The 19813-nt window shown below is 38.3% G+C and overlaps 1 pseudogene; it reads left to right on the top strand.

Annotated features, from left to right (window-relative positions):
• The first annotated feature begins 2029 nt into the window (after nt 1-2029).
• The window catches only part of LOC149150727 (putative galactinol--sucrose galactosyltransferase 1), an 81852-nt pseudogene continuing 64068 nt past the window's right edge, over nt 2030-19813 (top strand).

The following is a 19813-nucleotide window of genomic DNA, read 5'->3' as shown; positions in this document are numbered from 1 at the left end:
TTCAAGGAAGAAGATGCAAAGAATAATGCATTCAAAACTAGGCAATATTTGTATGAATGTATAATCATGGCATTTGGTATATTTAATGTGCCATATACATTCATTATATTAATGAATTATGTACTACACTGTTATATAAATTCATTTGTTATTTTTTATTTGGATGGTATATTGGTTTATAGTGCTACCTAGGACCAACACATCTCACACTTGATATAAGTGTTAGTGACTTTCAAAAAGTAGCATTTCTTGTCAAATCTAAAAAAATATTAGCTTCCATAGAAATATTTTTCTATATTTAGGCTATTTCGATGGGGGAGGAAACTCAAGACATAGTCCATCTTGAAGTAGTCGATGCCTACAAATGTTTATGAAATCAACAGTTTTGTTGGGAAAACAAAATACCTAAGGAAATTAATAGCCCCATTTTTAGTAGTAGTTGCACCACTTTGCACTATAATAGTGAGTTACAAGAGTTTTGAATTGGGGAATGGTTAGTAGAAATCCTTTAAAGAGTTGAAGAAGAAAATAGGTCAAGCACTATCTCTTGCATTGCCAAAATTGTAGCATTCCTTCAAAATGGAGATGGATGCAAGTGAATATCCTATGGTATCAATGTTGATGTGAAAAGGAACAAATGTATGCTACCATTCTGAAGTGTTTCATGGGGAGGTTATCAACCACCTTACTTACAACAAGGAGCTATACCTGCTAGTACAAGCTATCAAGTGGAAACATTGTTTGGTGGGAAAGGAGACAATCATCCACAAAGATCATTAGCTAACACAATATATGTAGCCACATAATAACCTACCATAGAATAGAATTTGTGAGTGGGTGGGGATTTTATAGTAGTTCCTGTTAGAGTCGGTCTTTTCATCCCTCCGTCAGAGATCAAAATCTCATTTATTGAATTTCATCTTAGGTGTCTCATTCAGTCATGTCAGCTGCATTCTGCTAGGAGCATAAATCATCTGACGGAGGAGGCTTTTCACTCATGTTCCTTGTTGACACCTAATCCGAAACGGATGAGGTGAAGCCGGACAGTCATCTAGAAGATGAACTGATCTGTTTTGTAAATGTATAAATAATAATAGTCTTAATGAATAAAATCATCCAGTTGTTTCTTGCGCTCATTAATTTCTGAGCTAACCTGGCCTGACATGGTATCAGAGCACAGGTCCCAGAAATAGCTCCTGCCTCTTCCAGGTTTCTACTGCCTCATGAAACCTACCTCTGTCCTGAGACTGCGTGCTTCTGGCGGTGATCTGAGCGCCCCTGGACTGACTTGACTGTCCAGCTCTATGCGTTGATGAGCGTGGAATGCGCTGCTGAATGTGAGCGTTTTTTTTTATATTGAACACCTGAGCGTTTCTATCACTGATTGCCCTACGACCTGCACTCGCTCTCATTCCCTTCCGCGTTATTCATCTCCCCTTCTGCGTTATTCAACTCTTCCTTCAGTTCTGGTTCTTGAGCCTTATCTGATAGATTGCAAATTTTGGAGTAATCGCGAGTGAGAATACTGTAGCCAGTGGACATTCGAGTATCTGCTGCCAATTACAGCGTGATACAATGACCTTTGTATTACCGAATTCAGCATAAGCAAACCCTGCCGCTGCATTCACCGCCCCGGTCTTCATAAAGGCAAGTCTGCATTCGAGTAACTGGCGACCATCACTGCGAATACCATCTTGCAAAAGGCGACCATGAGACCTTCTGTCTTCTGCTGCAGCCGAGACTGTGGTGGTGTGAGAAAGGCGATCTCTCGACCTGATGCGGTGATATGGTGAGTGACCGCGGTGTCTCCATGTTATTGCGTGACTGATGGTGACTGCGTTGAAGACATGGTAACCTGGTGCATTGAACCCCTGCATTTTTTTTAAAAGACTGTTCTAATTGGTATCGCTGCGTTTTTTAAAGACTGTTCTCGGGACTGTCATATACGATGTCGCTTTGGACACCAACACAAAGGCAATTATTTGACTTCTAGAATTCGGCAAAATGCTGCAAGAAAACCCAACTTTTGATGCACATCTCTACTGCATATGTCAACGGGCAAAGACAAGGCCGAGTACTGGAGGAGCCATTTCAGATGGGGTATAGTATAGCTAACGAGAAATCGATATGTGTTCCACCTCTGGGCAGCGGCTACCATGGCGTGAAACCCCCAGGATACCACAACGTTTTCATATGAGCGCCCTTTTTTGTTGAACAGTGATATACATTGATATATATGTGAGAAGTGATATGTATATGAGCGCCCTTTTTTTAAACAGTGATATACATTGATATATATGTGAGAAGTGATATGTATATGAGCGCCCTTTTTTTTTTTAAACAGTGATATACATTGATATATATGTGAGAAGTGATATATAATTGAGCACCCTCGTTTTGTTGAACAATGATATATATGTGAGCAGTGATATATATATGCTGATGGAATGTTAGAAGAAAAATAAAATGCATAAGGCTATCATATAAGGATTTTTTTTTCTCTCTCAACAGAAGTGGTTTTGGCAGAGATATTTTTTTTACAGAATGCATTCAATCATTTCAATGGTCGGAATAGTTCTCACTGGCAAGGAGAACTATTCTGAATGGTCTCGGATGGTAAAACACACCCTCATCTACAATGAGCTATGGAAAGGTGTGTGTGTCGGAGAAGAAGACAGAGACCCTGTGCAGCCCACATCAGACAAAGAACTCGCCATTTGGGAAAACAAGAACAGCAAAGCCTTTGCATTGATCGCAGCATCCGTAAGTGAGGAAGTAAGTCGTCATATTTCATCCTATTCCACTGCCCTTTGAAGCTTTACAAAAGCTGAAAGAACTCTATGATACACATTCTTCACTTGAAGTTGTTCAGCTCATGATTAAACTCTTCACTCTTGAACTGAAAAATAATGATCCTCTTACTCTTGCATCTGAAATAAAGTCTATAGTGAATGATATTAAATCCACTAAGGTTGAGCTGGATATCTCTCTTATTGTGTTTCTCAAAGCACTCTATCCTACCTACTCTAACTATCTTGAGTCTTTACAAGCAAATGGAAATCTTAAAGATATAACCTTTGACACTCTTGTGAAAATTTTTTCTGAAAGAGAGAAAGCCTTTGGAAAGAAAACAGTCCCTGAATCTTCTGAAGAGACTGTTTGCCTTGCTCATAAAGAAAAGCATCCTGCTCAAGATTCTACAAGAGGAAGAGGTGGACGAAGAGGAAGAGGAAGATACTTTAGAGGCAGGGGGGGCAGACATTCCCAAGCAGAAAAGCCAGATCTGCATTGCATTCGCTGCAAACGAAATGGATCACATGATGCTTCTACATGCAAGCTACCATGGGACAAGGTTGAGCAGAGAAGAAACCAGCAGAAAGGTAAAACTGATGACTCAGACAAAGGTAAAGCACCTGAATCCGCTCACTATATTGAGGCACAATGTAACATTGGAGTAAATGAAGATTTGTTTAATGCTTCACTTGCTTCTTCGAAAAATGACTGGTTGCTTGATTCAGGAGCAACCTGTCATATGACTTATAGGAGAGATTTCTTTGAAGATTTCACTGACAATGTTGATGGAGCAGTATACTTTGCAGATCAGTCAAAAATCAAGCCATTAGGGCTTGGCACAATCAGGCTTAAACTGCCTGGTCTTCTAGACTTTCTTCTGGATCATGTTCTATATCTCCCACAGCTGAAGAGAAACTTGTTGTCCCTGGTCCACATCTGCCAGCAAGGTCACTCCATTCACATGTTTGATGGCAAGCTTGAGGTAAGAAAGGCATCTGACCGCTCACTTGTCATGAGGGGTATAGAAGAAGAAAGACTCCTTAAACTGCAAGGAACCTCTGCTCATGCACAACATTTCTCATATATTTCTCATCATGAAGAAGGTGCACTTCCATCAAGTTTATTATGGCATGCTAGATTTGGACATTTAAACTATGATAGTCTCCGCTTGTTGAAGAAAAATGGTGTTGCTGGTTTGCCTACAATTCCTAGAAAACATAAACAATGTGATGCTTGCATTCTAGGAAAGCATAGCAAACAGTCTTTTCATGATTCACATTCAAGAGCACATAGGAAGCTTGAACTTATTCATTCAGATTTATGTGGTCCAATGCCTGTTCCTTCTGCAAATGGAAATAAATATATCATGACATTTATTGATGATTACACCAGAATGTGTTGGGTTTATTTTTTGAAGAACAAATCTGATGCTTTTCAAACATTCAAGAATTTTCATAAATGGATTGAAAATGATGCACAATCTCATATTGGGTCTATTCGCACTGATAATGGAAAAGAATATACATCAAATGATTTTGAACACTATCTTCGCCAACATGGGATTAAACATCAAACAACTGTGCCTTATAATCCTCAACAGAATGGTGTAGCTGAAAGAATGAACAGAACAATTTTGAATATGGTACGATCCATGCTTTTCTTAAAAAATGTAAAGACAATGTTTTGGGCTGATGCTATTCTATGTGCTGCATATATAAAGAATAGATGTCCATCTAGTGCTATAAGAAACAAGACTCCTTATGAATTGTGGTATGGAAATGTTCCTTCGGTAAAACATCTCAGGATATTTGGTTCCACCTGTTATGCTTTAATACCAAAGGTACATAGAAACAAACTTGGTGCTAGAAGTCGTAAGTGTATCTTCCTGGGGTATTCAAACACATCTAAAGCATACCGCCTCTATGATGAAGAAAATAAAAAAGTTTGTTTTATCTAGAGATGTCATTTTTCTTGAATCATCCAAATCAGACAGTGTTGTTGAGCGGCAACTTGATCGCTTGGATAGATTCACAAAAACGAAATCATTCCAAGAGTTTGATAATCAGATTCCACATCTTGAAGGGGGGATTCCTATACTAGATCAACATGTGGAATCTTCTTCTGAAGAACAATCTCCCCTGCATGACACTTCAACAACGGATGATGCTTTAAGTGATGTAATTGATAGAATTGAGAGACTTAATCTTGATTCAGTCCCAACTCAATCAACAGAACAGCCTGGACCATCTCAGAAAGGTCCCCCAAAGTGGCTGACAAAGACACTTGAAAGTGTTCATCCTGATGAAATTGGAAAAACAGGAACCAGAAATTCAAACCGACAAGATGGAGGTGATGTAGATAACTCTAATTCACCTGTTGCTATGGATGTTACTTATGATTGTGAATTGAACTTGTCTACAGATTTTGAACCAACTTCCTTCAAAGAAGCTGCTTCTCATGATGAATGGAAAGAAGCGATGCAGAAGGAGTATGATGCCCTCATAAAGAATGGCACTTGGAAGCTGGTTGATCCTCCATTTGGAACCAAACCAATTGGCTGCAAGTGGGTCTACAAGAACAAGTACAAAGCTGATGGCTCACTTGACAAGCACAAAACAAGGCTTGTGGCAAAAGGTTTTGCACAGAAGGAAGGGGTCGATTATGAGGAAACTTTTGCTCCCACAGCAAAATGGGCCACCATCCGGACACTCTTTGCACTAGCTGCTCAGAACGGTTGGAAAGTCCATCAAATGGATGTAAAAACTGCATTCTTGAATGGAGATCTAAAAGAGAATGTTTTTATGTCCCAACCTGAAGGATTTGCTGTGAAAGGACATGAACACAAACTATGCAAACTTGTGAAGTCCTTGTATGGCCTCAAACAAGCACCACGAGCCTGGTATGAAAAACTAACTGAGCATCTTTTGAAACTCAACTTCAAACATTTTGATCTTGATGATGCAACTTTATTTGTCAAGAAAGTTGGCAAAACAATTGTATATCTTGTGGTATATGTAGATGATCTTTTAATGACAGGGAACAATGAAAGCTATATTGCATCCATAAAGAAAGAATTAGGAAATTTTTTTGAAATGACTGATTTGGGCTATGTTCATTACTATCTTGGCATTGAAGTAACCCAACATCCAAAGTCCATATTTCTTTCTCAAAAGAAATACATTGGAGATTTGTTAAACAGATTTGGCATGACAGAGTGCAATCCCCTTTCTACTCCAATGGAACAAAACTTGAAGCTCACATCTATTGAAGGAAAGGAATTTGAGGATGCAACAAAGTATAGACAGCTTGTAAGAAGTCTCATCTACCTCACTACTACCAGACCAGACATTTCATTTGCTGTTGGAATCCTCTCCAGGTTTATGCAAAAGCCTTGTGAGGGACATTGGTCTGCTGCAAAAAGAGTTCTAAGGTACTTGAAGGGAACTCAAGACCTTGGAATCAAGTATACACAGGTGGACGACTTCAACTTGATTGGATACTCTGATTCAGACTTCGATGGAGACAAAGAAACTGGGGTATCTACTTCAGGATATGCTATGAGTCTTGGATCGGGAGCTGTCTCCTGGAGATCACGCAAACAATCAGTACCAGCAGATTCCACAACAGAAGCAGAATACGTGGCAGCAGCTGAAGCAACGAAAGAAATTGTGTGTCTCAGGAAAATTCTTGAAGATTTGCAAGTAAAACAAATACAATCTACTCCACTCATGATTGATAACACCTCTGCAATAAAGTTGGCCAAGAACCCAAAGTTCCATGATCGTACTAAGCACATCAATACTAAATATCATCTGATCCGACATCATGTTGAGGCCAAAACAATCCATCTCCGTCATTGTTCCACAAACGAGCAAATTGCAGACATCTTCACCAAAGCGCTTGGAAGAGAAAAGCTTGAAAAATTCAGAATGATGCTTGGACTCACCAACATCCCTTCAGATTAAGGGGGGGAATGTTGACACCTAATCCGAAACGGATGAGGTGAAGCCGGACAGTCATCTAGAAGATGAACTGATCCGTTTTGTAAATGTATAAATAATAATAGTCTTAATGAATAAAATCATCGAGTTGTTTCTTGCGCTCATTAATTTCTGAGCTAACCTGGCCTGACATTCCTCATGTATTGTACCTGCTGGTCTAATTTAGTTAGGGGTGATTTTAGGGGCGAATGTTCGCCCTTTGGCGAAATTAAGGGGTTTTAAATTTTTAGTGGGCGAATATTTTGTATCATAGTACATTTTTACAAATCACCTCAAATAGTCCACCTTATTTTAAGGGAGAGGGTAAAAAAGGTAAATTTAGCCCTTGAAATTAGGAGTTACAACCTTTTGTTTGCCCATTTTCAAAAATAGGTTTTATTTAAGTGAATCCATTCGCCCATTTTCAAGAATAGTTTTATTTAAGTGAATCCTATGGGCCAAAGGCCCAAATACCATATTTATAAAAGAGGTATGGTAAATTAATAAAAATATAAATAAATGAGAGGTATGGTAAATAAATAAAGCATTTTTTATATTTACTCCATAAGTCACCTTATATACATGCAAGGGTGTAAACAAATAAAAATATAAGTAAAGTGGATGTATGGTAAATAAATAAAACGTCTTTTTATACTTACTCAAAAGGTATGGTAAATAAATAAAACCTCTTTTAATATTTAGTCCATAACCCTCGTTCTATTTATGAAGGCTCAAGAAAGAGGTTTTATTTAAGTGAATCCTATGGGCCAAATACCATATTTGTAAAAGAGGTATGGTAAATTAATAAAAATATAAATAAGCGAGAGGTATGGTAAACAAATAAAACATTTTTTTATATTTACTCCATAAGTTACCTTGTATTTATGAATGGTATGGTAAATTAATAAAAATATAAATAAACGAGAGGTATGGTAAACAAATAAAACATTTTTTTATATTTACTCCATAAGTCACCTTATATTTATACTATGGGACAAATACCATGGACTAGATTGTTATTAATACCATGCAAAAAAAACATCATTAACCCTAATATTAGTATTAATAAAAATAAAAATGGCACATGGTATTGACCCATGGTATTCACCAAAATGGCACATGGTATTGACCCATGGTATTCACTTGGAATGTAACCTATTTAAATGGGGGAATTAAACCAGCATAGATCCATCTTTACTCTGGATCTACTAACCCCCGAGAGGTATCAAATATCGTGATATGCAAACTAGCATAGAGTGAAAAAATATTTGATCCAATGAAGAGTAAAAATGGATGTTGTAATTTAATGTATGTTAAACATTTTAGCTTGGTTAAAATAAAAATCAACTATTAATTTTATTAATTTTTATAAATTACTAATACTAATTTTTAAGCTCCAGGTTTATGATAACCCATGGTATTGACCCATGGTATTCATGTGAGCATAGACTATTTAAAGGGGAAATTCTATCTTAGATCCATCTTAATTCTGGGTCTACCAAGTGCTCAGAGGGATAAATAGATTTCATGCCCCTAAGAGTGGTAGATGTGGAGTTAAGATGGATATAGGTTGGTTTTTATGATAATGAAGATATTAAATAGACTTAGGAAATTATATTGTAAAAACATCTTAAGGTGAATGGTTAAAGCATAGACATTGGACAAGTATATTTGTATACTTCTGTTTTAAACTGAAACAAATCCAGGGCTAAAAGGAATGGATTGATTGCACTAGTCATCTTTCTATAACTTTCCAACATATGCTAGAGTAAACAGATTGTAATTTGGGTAATTTTTCTAATTGCAAACGGGAACATACTTGTGTATTGGCAGGGTGGTTACGAGGTCCCTAGAAGTGGAGTAAACAGATTGTAATTTGGGTAATTTTTCTAATTGCAAACAGGAACATACTTGTGTATTGGCAGGGTGGTTACGAGGTCCCTAGAAGTGATGAATTTGAATTTTTCTTGGTTTTATATATAGTATTAGCTTTTTTCTCATGATTTCTGTGAATGACACAGGTGCATTTTATCCTACACCCACTAGGTTATCGATATGTAATTTCGGTAATTTTGATTTCAAAAGATATTTTAAAGAAATTCAATGATTTCATTTGTGTATTCAATAAACACAAGATTTTATAATTGAGTAAAATATTCGCCATGCCTAGTGAGAGATTCGCCAAAAAATTTATATATACATATCATATTATTGATAAAATCGCCTTCCATCTTTCCTATATACCATGGAGATTCACCCATTTATTATACATGTAAATTTAGGGGGGTTCTTAAAATTTTCCCTGAATTTAGTTCATCAAAATCATTTTCAAGTCAGTTTCAGTCATGCTTAGTTTTCTGTTTGCAAAAGAGTCATTTTAAGGTTTTGGGGTTCATTAGGTCTAGGATTTCCCTTAATTCAGTCTGCAAAATGTCTAATAATGCCAGCAGGCACATGAGGGAGTTTCAAATAATATTTCTTTATAAAAATTTCATCGTAATAATGCTCGATCATGAAAAATCGTCAATTTCGTCTTTTGTAATAAATGCCATGTAATTTCAAAAAATTTTCATTTGTCAAAATTCTTCAGGCGCAGCCCTGGTCGCCTTTGCCAAATTCCATGTCAGCTATCCTTGCAAAAAATAGACAAGAATTTCGTCATTCAGCTCAAAAAATCAAGTGGAAACAAAACCAGAGTTTGTATTAAAAGTGAAAGTGCCAAAGTTCTGCAAACATTACAAAGTGGGTTATTTGAAATTAAAAATCAAATTCATTGGGCATATAAGATATTTTTGGTGTTTGAAAAATCCATTGGTATGCCAAAGACATCATTAAGTTGAGTCAAATTGTGGAGGAATGAAAACAGGGTTTTGAAGAACCGACTGTGGGTGAAATTCAGTCGCGGCACACAGGAAGAAGGTCGCGGTGCATTGGCAAGTCATGGTGTATAGAGACACACATCACTGTGTAAATTACAACATGCACAGTGCACATACTGGTCGCGGCGCACTAGGTTGTGCGCGCGGCGCACAGAGCCAACAAGCAGTTGTGTCATTGCCTTCAAAGAAATTTCAAATCTTTCACTCGCATTTGCCCCGAATAAGTCCAATTGATCTTGCAATTGTTATTGAATAGTGTTTGGTGTAGTTTCGAAGTTTGATTTGGAGAATTTGAATGTTGAAATTTAAACCCTATCCTCTTATGAAAATTGCTCTTAGGGTTTGAATTTGAGTATTAAAATTTGACTTTGGTGCCAAAATAATCCAACTCCTCTTTCCCTTTCCCATCACTCTAATCATATCATCATTTTCAATCCCCTATTCCCTCATAATCCCAAGCCACTCATTCCCATTTATCCCCATCCCTAAACCCTACAATTTCCCATCACTATCACTTTTCCATATCGTTTGCAAAAAATCCCCAAACCCCAAATTCCTAAATACAGTCAAGTGACTGTTATTATATTTGACTGTAATTACATTTTAAATCTCACTTGACAAAGCTCCACTACACCCACTGTCCATATTTCCCACAGTCCTTTCCTATTTGGCACACATTTGGCAATTGGAAACAAAGCACCAAATTCTCATTTTCAACAAGTCAAACATTCACTTGGCATAGACTTGTAACACCATGATAGACACTAAGTCATCATATGAACAAGACAGTGATTCTACCACAGAGCTTCATGCACCAAGGAGGCCTCGTAAGGGTGGCAAACATGTCAGAGAAGAGCTCGCCTCATTGACTCAATTGCAGGCCTGCCCACTTGCCATGGTGTGTTTCCAACAACAGTCATGCTTTCAGTATTGTGAGATGATTGCTCAGATTCAGCATCATCAGGAGTTGGCTTGGTTGTTTGTTTTACATTTGCATGATGGTCAGGTAACTCTTGCTGGTATAAATTTCACCTTGACACCAGAGACCATTTCTCAAGCAACAAGAATACTGAATGTAGGTGAGGATTGGAACAAAAGACATCTGGTAGAAAGAGTACATTATGAACCTTACATCAGGCCCAGCTATGTGAGACAACTCAACAGGGTGTTCCCATTCTGGTTTTTGAAATAATCCTATGTGCCATTGATGAGACTCATTATCAGATACTTCAGTTGTGAGGGCCGCTTCTCACGCCCCTACGCATACCATCTCAAATTATTGATGCATTTTACGAGAGTGAAGATGATGAACATTCCATATTTCATGTGCCGAAACATCGAGAGGATGACTACTCTTGTACAGAATAAGACTCTTGAACAGTAATACAATAACATTTACCACTATGCACTCATCAAGATCATTGTTGTACATCAGCTTGGCTTGCATGGTATCACATGGGGAGACTTCATTTCCCGTGAGTTCTTCATAGCTTTAGCAGTTCATCAGGAGGTTGTCCATGATGTGGGTGAACCTTCACATCGGTATGGAGGTTAGGAGGCGGAGACTGCTAGTGTGCCGACATATGTCACCTATCAGAGAGGCATGAGAGGATTCTTTGCAGCAGCCCGACGAGTACTATCTCCACCTGGGGTGGAAGGGGTCTCGTTGCCGTCATCAGCAACACAGGTACAGGTATAGGACAAAGGCAAGAAGCCTATGTAGGATGAGGGCCCTTCAGGAGGCCAAGAAACTAATTTCATACTCATCGATGATGATGTGAGCTCTCCTAGCTCAAAGTTGAGGGAGATTATTCAGGAGCAGAAGGCTGAGATAGATGCATTGACCGAAAAGTTGCAGAGAGATCAATGGGTCATAAACTATTTGGAGTAGTGAAACAAACAATTGGAGGATCAACATACAATCACGGAGTTGCAAAACATCCGTGAAGACCGGCAGGCTGCCCAAAGAAGCCTAAATGAGATGACACCCATTCAGCAGGAGATAGAGGCTAATCGAGAGATTCGGCTTGAGAGGGTCAACATTCATCTTGAGAAGTTGTTGGCGAAGGAAAAAAAGGACAAGGACATGCTTAGGCACATGAAAAACCATTGTTGGGCACGAACTCATGTTTGCAAAACGAGGATCAAAATCCTGAAGGCAAGACTAAAGAGGGCACTAAAATGACGCAAAAGGCATGATAGGCTCCAAATCTTGGCCGAATATTCTTTCGTCGAGAATGATACTTGATGATGGACCTTCAGGCCAAATTTCAACAAATTTGGAGAAAATATTGTCAATTTTGAATTTTTTGGCTTCAAAACAGATTTTCCTACCCAACGCGTAGCACCACTTAGCACGCGCTTATAATTGGGAGATCCTCTGGAGGAAAACTTTGTATTTCTGGATTTGTTATAAAAATTTATGCATGCTCATGAATTACCTATGGATTTCATCAAGTTCTGGGTTGCCTAAAGGGTCAAAAACACACAAAAAATGACCTTTCTGCCACCTTTTGCATCCACAGGAAGCATCGTTGGGAGATTGGATTTTTGGAGGGGCAAATGGACACCAAATCTAGAAATTCCACATGGGTTGGAAAGTAGACAGGTAGGGCTTTCCAACGAGCTATCATGAGCTCAATTTGGACTTCAGAAAGGCCCTCAAAATTAGCCTCAAAGTTGTGCTACGCATACAGGTTTCAGGTGCGACACATGGGGAAATTTGGCCTATTTTTCACTCAGCAGCTCAGAATTTCGCCTAGTTTTGACTAATTTCACTTTTTCATGTAACTCTTGATTTATCTTGATGTAAATTCATGACTTTGATGTAATTTTGGTACATTGTTACTCATCCATGTAGATTCATTCACTAAAAATTGAAAAGATAGTGAATGAATCAGTTTCCTTTTATATAGAGGCAAGTTGTTTCATTGCCTATTTTTTAGTTCCTTGTTTAGATATGGTTGAAACAACTCCTAGAATGATGAGCTCGACCCCTAGAGGCATGGGAAGGAGTTAGGCTTGTCTATATCATGTAATTTCTCATTCATTTTCAGGGTTGGACTCTTGAGAAAGCCTTGAGCTTCATTGTACACTCATATCAACATTTTGGCTAAGGAATTGAGACCAGGATTTGCAACACTCTTTGGGATCCCTGTGGAATTTTGTTTTGGTACAGTGCCTTCTTCTGTATTTGTTTATGTATTATGTATGACATTATCTATCTTGTTTCTTCCTAACTAAATCAAACAAGAGTGTAAGTAGAATCCATTGAAATTGTAGTGCTCTACTTGAGGTTTGCTTTAGTTTCTTGATGTTTTCAGCTGTTTGGGGAGGATCCATGATTTCTCTTGCCCTCTTCAACACCTCACCTATCTATTCCTTCCATCTCATTCAATTTTAAGTGCTAAAAATAATTGCCTACCTTGCCCCATTGAGATCTCTACAGGACTGAGCCTCAATCCCCGCACCCAAAATATACCTTTCCATCTGAGCTAACAAAACTCCATTTTATCAAATAAAATTCTCTTTCACTTATACCTAGCCTAAGATCAGAATTTCTATCAGTCATATCAAGCCCTCATCAATCATAATTTACTGAGATTGACCCAGAGAGAGCCCTCTCCTGACCTGGTAGGGCTAGCTATTAGGCTGAGCGTGGTTTGATGCTGGCCCTGGATCCTACTTTTTCAGCCTGAGGTAAATCTAGGCTCTAACATAGTGGCAACCATACTAGGGAACTAAATTATTTTTTTGTTGGTATTCTTCATTTTATAAACTACAGACGTAGCCTGAAGTTATGCCAGGTAGCCTTCGAAACGCTTTTGCTTTGCATCAACGAAAGTAGATAAACGCTACTTCAGTCAATCTCCGGTCTCGTCTTATAAACGAAACCTCTGACTTGAAAATTGCTCCAGTACATGAATCAAGTTAGATCTGATTGTTGATGGTGGACAACAGTCAGACAAATATGAAGGCTGAAATCATTCACCTGGCGACTCCAATGTCGAAGAATCCCAAGGTTCCGAATTTTTATGGCGACTCTACTCTTCAAGAACCAATAGCTTGAAGAATTTCTTGGTCAATTCATTGTTATCAAAATGGATTTTCTTGCTCGACGGTATGCTCCCATGAGCTGAGATCACATTCTAGGTTTTCCAAATAAAATTCCAAAGGTAAATTGGCAAAGGAATTTGCCTATGTTTAAAGATGATAATAGGAATGATGCTGCTTTACATCTGGTTAGATTTCACATACATATTCGCAAGTTGAAGGTTGATTTTCCTGAAGATTGCTTGATGAAGATATTCATGGCCACTCTGGAAGGTGAAGCCCGATCTTGGTATGAAAGTTTGCCGCCTGCTTGTATTTACTGTTTGAAGGATTTTCATACCATGTTCTTTGAGAGGTATAAAGAATCTTATCCATCCTTAACCTTAGTTCAGGACTATTGCAAACATGTTTATAGTTTTATAGAAAGTCTTGAGAAAGTGTATGAAGATGATGATTTCATGGATGATGAGATCATGGATGCTCTGTACGAAAACCCTTTCAGCAACATAAAGAGAACTTAGAGGATACTCATCAAGATGCGCAGGAAAATTTGCAGCTGGATCAAGATCTTACTACAGTGGAAAATTATGAAAGAGAAGGTTTTATTTCAGATCTGTCCACAGAAGAAGACAACATGCAGGAAAGTCAAGTTTCAATCTTAGAATGTGATAAAGTCAAGTCGGCTATTTTAGATCTAGATTCAGATTGTGATGATCAAAAGTACCTTGGTTTGAATTCCATGAAGGAGAACTCTGCTATTGAGATCATCTGGAATGACGAAGATAGAGTTATTGAACAAAGCCTCCATGAGGAGGTAATCCAGTCATTTCATGGAAAACAAGATGGGATCTTTGTTCAAGTAAGTGAAAAATCTTCTTTCAATAACTCAGTGGTAAATGATAATTTGGTCGCAATGTCATATGAAGATAATCAACAATGTTTTCAAATTTCAGAAGATCAGGGAATTAAGGACTGTCATTCAGGTTTTTCATGTTTAGAAATGTTATTTCAAGAAGACAATACTTGCTTGAGAAAAAGGAAGCAGAAAATCTTATCTCCTCTGTCTGAAGATGAGATAGATCAACTCCTGAAAGGTCATGTTACAGCTCAAGTTAACGCAGATCTGTAGTGTGCACATGTTCAAGAAGGTGATGGTGGAACTTCTTCCGCTTTTGAAAATGATGACAATCTTGTAATTATCTTTATAGATCAGAAAATAGATAATATTTTCTTTCATGAAGATGATAAGGCTGTCATGTTTGATAATCTTGAAGAATGTTTTCTGTTTAAGAATGACCTAGACCATGAAGTTGAGGAATATGAGCTTGAGAGAGACAATATGCCAAAATTTCTCATGGTCAAGGAATTTTCAGATAACATTCAGATGGCAGAAGCTTATACCTCTCTGTGCCTTCCTATCACTCGGCAACCAGTTGTTCTTTTAGATCAGAATGAAGTGAGTACTTGTATTTTTGCTGCTAGATCTCAAGCCAAGATAGTGCTTCAGGATTATCAAGATCTCTTTGGCATTCTTTTGCAAGCATTAGAGAAGATAAATGTTGCCTGGTTCATTATCATAAGCCTTGGTTTCAGTGGTTATTGTGAGTTGCCTACATGTACATCGTTTTTCCTGCTCGGGGAAAGTGAGAGCAGAATTTCAGTATGTAGCCATCTATTGGATTGGTTACATTGGAAGGCTCACTACACATGATTGTACATATTTCATCAGTAAGCAGGTAGTTGTCATCATGATTTGAAGCCCTAAAATCTCGATGGTCTGCTACCATTTAAAAGATTTGTAAGTACTTGTTTCAGTTAAGTTAGTCTTGAGTCATTTTTTGTTTCATTCAGTATAAAGATAGTTTCAGCTCAGTGTCCAGTTTCAGCTTTTGAGAGTCTTGTTTCAGTTTTGAATTAAGTCAAATCAACTATGAGTCTTGAGTCAAGAGTTTGGTTTTGGTTTTTTGAAGTTGTTGACTCCATAGCCCAATGGACGAAGGCACTGTCTATCTCTCCCAGAGATCTGTAATTCTTGGCACCTCCAAGGAGCTACCATCCCCATTGGAGCCAATGTTAGAGTTGGTCTTTTCATCCCTCCATTAGAGATCAAAATCTCATTTATTGTATTTCATCTTAGGTGTCTCATTCAGTATTGTTAGCTGCATTCCGCTAGGGGCATCAATCATCTGATGGAGGAGGCTTTTCACTCATGTTCCTCATGGCTTGTACCTGCTGGTCTAATTTAATTCATCAAAATCATTTTCAAGTCAGTTGCAGTCATGCTTAGTTTTCTGTTTTCCAAAGAGTCATTTTAAGGTTTTGGGGTTCATTAGGTCTAGGGTTTCCCTTAATTCAGTCTGCAAAATGTCTAATGATGCCATCAGGCACATGAGGGAGTTTCAAATAATATTTCTTTGTAAAAGTTTCATCGTAATAATGCTCAATCATGACTTTTCTTCAAAACTCTGTTTTGAAGAAAGATTGTCAATTTTGTCTTTTGTAATAAATGCCATGTATTTTCAAAAATTTTTCAGTTGTCAAATTCTTCAGGCGCAGCCCTGGTCACCTTTCCCAAATTCCATGTCAGCTATCCTTGCAAAAAATAGACAATAATTTCGTCATTCAGTGCAAAAAATCAAGTGGAAACAAAATCAGAGTTTGTATTAAAAGTGAAAGTGCCAAAGTTCTGCAAACATTACAAAGTGGGTTATTTGAAATTAAAAATCAAAGTCATTGGGCATGTAAGATATTTTTGGTGTTTGAACAATCCATTGGTATGCCAAAGACATCATTAAGCCGAGTCAAACTATGGAGGAACGAAAACAGGGTTTTGAAGAACCGACTGCGGGTGAAATTTAGTCGCAGCGCACAGGAAGAAGGTCACGGCGCATTGGCAAGTCGCGACACATAGAGCCGCACATCATTGTGTAAATTACAACGTGTGCAACACACATACTGGTCATGGTGCACTGGGTTGTGTGCGCGACACACAGAGCCAACAAGTAGTTTTGTCATTGCCTTCAAAGAAATTTCAAATCTTTCACTCCCATTTGCCCCGAGTAAGTCCGACTGATCTTGCAATTGTTATTGAATAGTGTTTGGTGTGGTTTCAAAGTTTGATTTGGAGAATTTGAATGTTGAAATTTAAACCCTATCCTCTTATGAAAAATACTCTTAGGGTTTGAATTTGAGTATTAAAAGTTGACTTTGGTGCCAAAATAATCCAACTCCTATTTCCCTTTCCCATCACTGTAACCATATCATCATTTTCAATCCCCTATTCCCTCATAATCCCAAGCCACTCATTCCCATTTATCCCTATCCCTAAACCCTACAATTTCCCATCACTATCACTTTTCCATATCGTTTGCGAAAAATCCCCAAACCCCAGATCCCTAAATATAGTAAAGTGTCTGTTATTACATTTGACTGTAATTACATTTTAAATCTCACTTGACAAAGCTCCACTACACCCACTGTCCATATTTCCCACAGTCCTTTCCTATTTGGCACACATTTGGCAATTGGAAACAAAGCACCAAATTCTTATTTTCAACAAGTCAAACATTCATTTGGAATATACTTGTAAAACCATGACAGACACTGAGTCATCATATGAACAAGACAATGGTTCTACCATAGAGCTTCATGCACCGAGGAGGCCTTGTAAGGGTGGAAAACATGTTAGAGAAGGGCCCACCTCATTGACTCAATTGTAGGCCTGCCCACTTGCCATGGTGTGTTTCCAACAACAGTCATGCTTTCAGTATTGCAAGATGATTGCTCAGATTTAGCATCATTAGGAGTTGGCTCGGTTGTTTGTTTTACATTTGCATGATGGTCAGGTAACTCTTGTTGGTGTAAATTTCACCTTGACACGAGAGATCATTTCTCAAGCAACATGAATACCGAATGTAGGTGAGTAGTGGAACAAAAGACAATAGGTAGAAAGAGTACATTATGAACCTTACATCAGGCCTAGCTATGTGAGACAGCTCAGCAGGGTGTTCCCATTCCAGTTTTTGAAAGAATCCTATGTGCCATTGATGAGACTCATTATCAAATACTTGAGTGGCGAGGGCCGCTTCTCACGCCTCTATGCATACCATATCAGATTATTGATGCATTTTATGAGAGTGAAGATGATGAACATTCCATATTTCATGTGCCCAAACATCGAGAGGATGACTACTCTTGCACAGAAGAAGACTCTTGAATAGCAGTACAACAACATTTACCACTATGCGCTCATCAAGATCATTATTGTACATCAGGTTGGCTTGTAGGGTATCACATGGGGAGACTTCATTTCCTGTGAGTTCTTCACAGCTTCAGTAGCTCATCAGGAAGTTGTCCATGATGCGGGTGAACCTTCACATCGGTATGGAGGTCAAGAGGCAGAGACTACTAGTGTGCTGAAATATGTCACCTATCAGAGAAGCATGAGAGGTTTGTTTGCAGCAGCCCGACGAGGACTATCTCCACCTGGGGTGGAAGGGGTCTCGTTGCCGTCATCAGCAGCAAAAGTATAGGTACAGGAAAAGGAAAGAAGCCTATGCAGGATGAGGGCCCTTCAGGTGGCCAAGACACTGATTTCATACTCATCGATGATGATGTGAGCTCTCCTAGCTCAAAGTTGAGGGAGATTATTCAGGAGCAGAAGGCCGAGATAGATGCATTGACCGACAAATTGCAGAGATCTAAATGAGTCATAAACTATTTGGAGCAGCGAAACAAACAATTAGAGGATCAGCATACGGTCATGGAGTTGCAAAACATCTGTGAAGATTGGCAGGCTGCCCAAAGAAGCCTAAATGGGATGACACCCATTCAGCAGGAGATAGAGGCTGATCGAGAGATTTGGCTTGAGAGGGTCAACATTCATCTTGATAAGCTATTGGAAAAGGAAAAAAAGGACAAGGACATGCTCAGGCACATGAAAAACCATTGTTGGGCACAAACTCATGTTTGCAAAGTGAGGATCAAAATCCTGAAGGCAAGACTAAGGAGGGCACTAAAACGACACAAAAGGCATGATAGGCTCCAAATATTGGCTGAAGCTTCTTTGGTTGAGAATGATACTTGATGATGGACCTTCAAGCCAAATTTCAGCAAATTTGGAGAAAATTTTGTCAATTTTGAATTTTTTGGCTTCAAAACAGATTTTCCTGCCCAACGCGTAGCACCACTAGGCGCGCGGTTATAATTGGGAGATCCTCTAGAGGAAAACTTTGTATTTCTGAATTTATTATAAAAATTTATGCATGCTCATGAATTAGCTAAGGATTTCATCAAGTTCTAGGTTGCCTAAAGGATCAAAAACACACAAAAAATGACCTTTCTGCCACCTTTTGCACCCATAGGAAGCGATGTTGGGATATTGGATTTTTGGAGGGGCAAATGGACACCAAATCTAGAAATTCCACTTGGGTTGGAAATTAGACAAGTAGGAATTTCCAACGAGCTATCATGAGCTCAATTTGGACTTTAGGAAGGTCCTCAAAATTAGGCTAAAAGTTGTGCTACGCATACAGGTTTCAGGCACGATGCATAAGGAAATTTGGCCTATTTTTCACTCAGCAACTCAGAATTTCGCCTAGTTTTGACTACTTTCACTTTTTTTATGTAATTTTTGATTTATCTTGATGTAAATTAATGAATTTGATGTAATTTTGGCACATTTTTACTCATCCATGTAGATTCATTCACTAAAAAGTGAAAAGATAGTGAATGAATCAGTTTCCTTTTATATAGAGGCAAGTTGTTTCATTGCCTATTTTTCAATTCCTTGTTTAGATATGGTTGAAAAAGCTCCTAGAATGATGAGCTCGACCCCTAGAGGCATGGGAAAGAGTTAGGCTTGTGTATATCAAGTAATTTCTCAGTCATTTTCAGGGTTGGACTCTTGAGAAAGCCTTGAGCTTCATTGTACACTCATATCAGCATTTTGGCTAAGGAATTGAGACCAGGATTTGCAGCACTCTTTGGGATCCTTGTGGCATTTTGTTTTGGTACAGTGCCTTCTTCTGTATTTTTTTATGTGTTATGTATGACATTATCTATCTTTTTTCTTCCTAACTAAATCAAACAAGAGTGTAAGTACAATCC

Source organism: Pinus tabuliformis, chromosome 9, assembly GCF_031772625.1.
Source record: "Pinus tabuliformis cultivar Carrire ecotype Pingquan chromosome 9, CPIR1, whole genome shotgun sequence".
Lineage (NCBI taxonomy): Eukaryota > Viridiplantae > Streptophyta > Pinopsida > Pinales > Pinaceae > Pinus > Pinus tabuliformis.
Note: the sequence above shows the minus strand (reverse complement) of the source record. Positions and strands in the feature narration are given on the sequence as shown.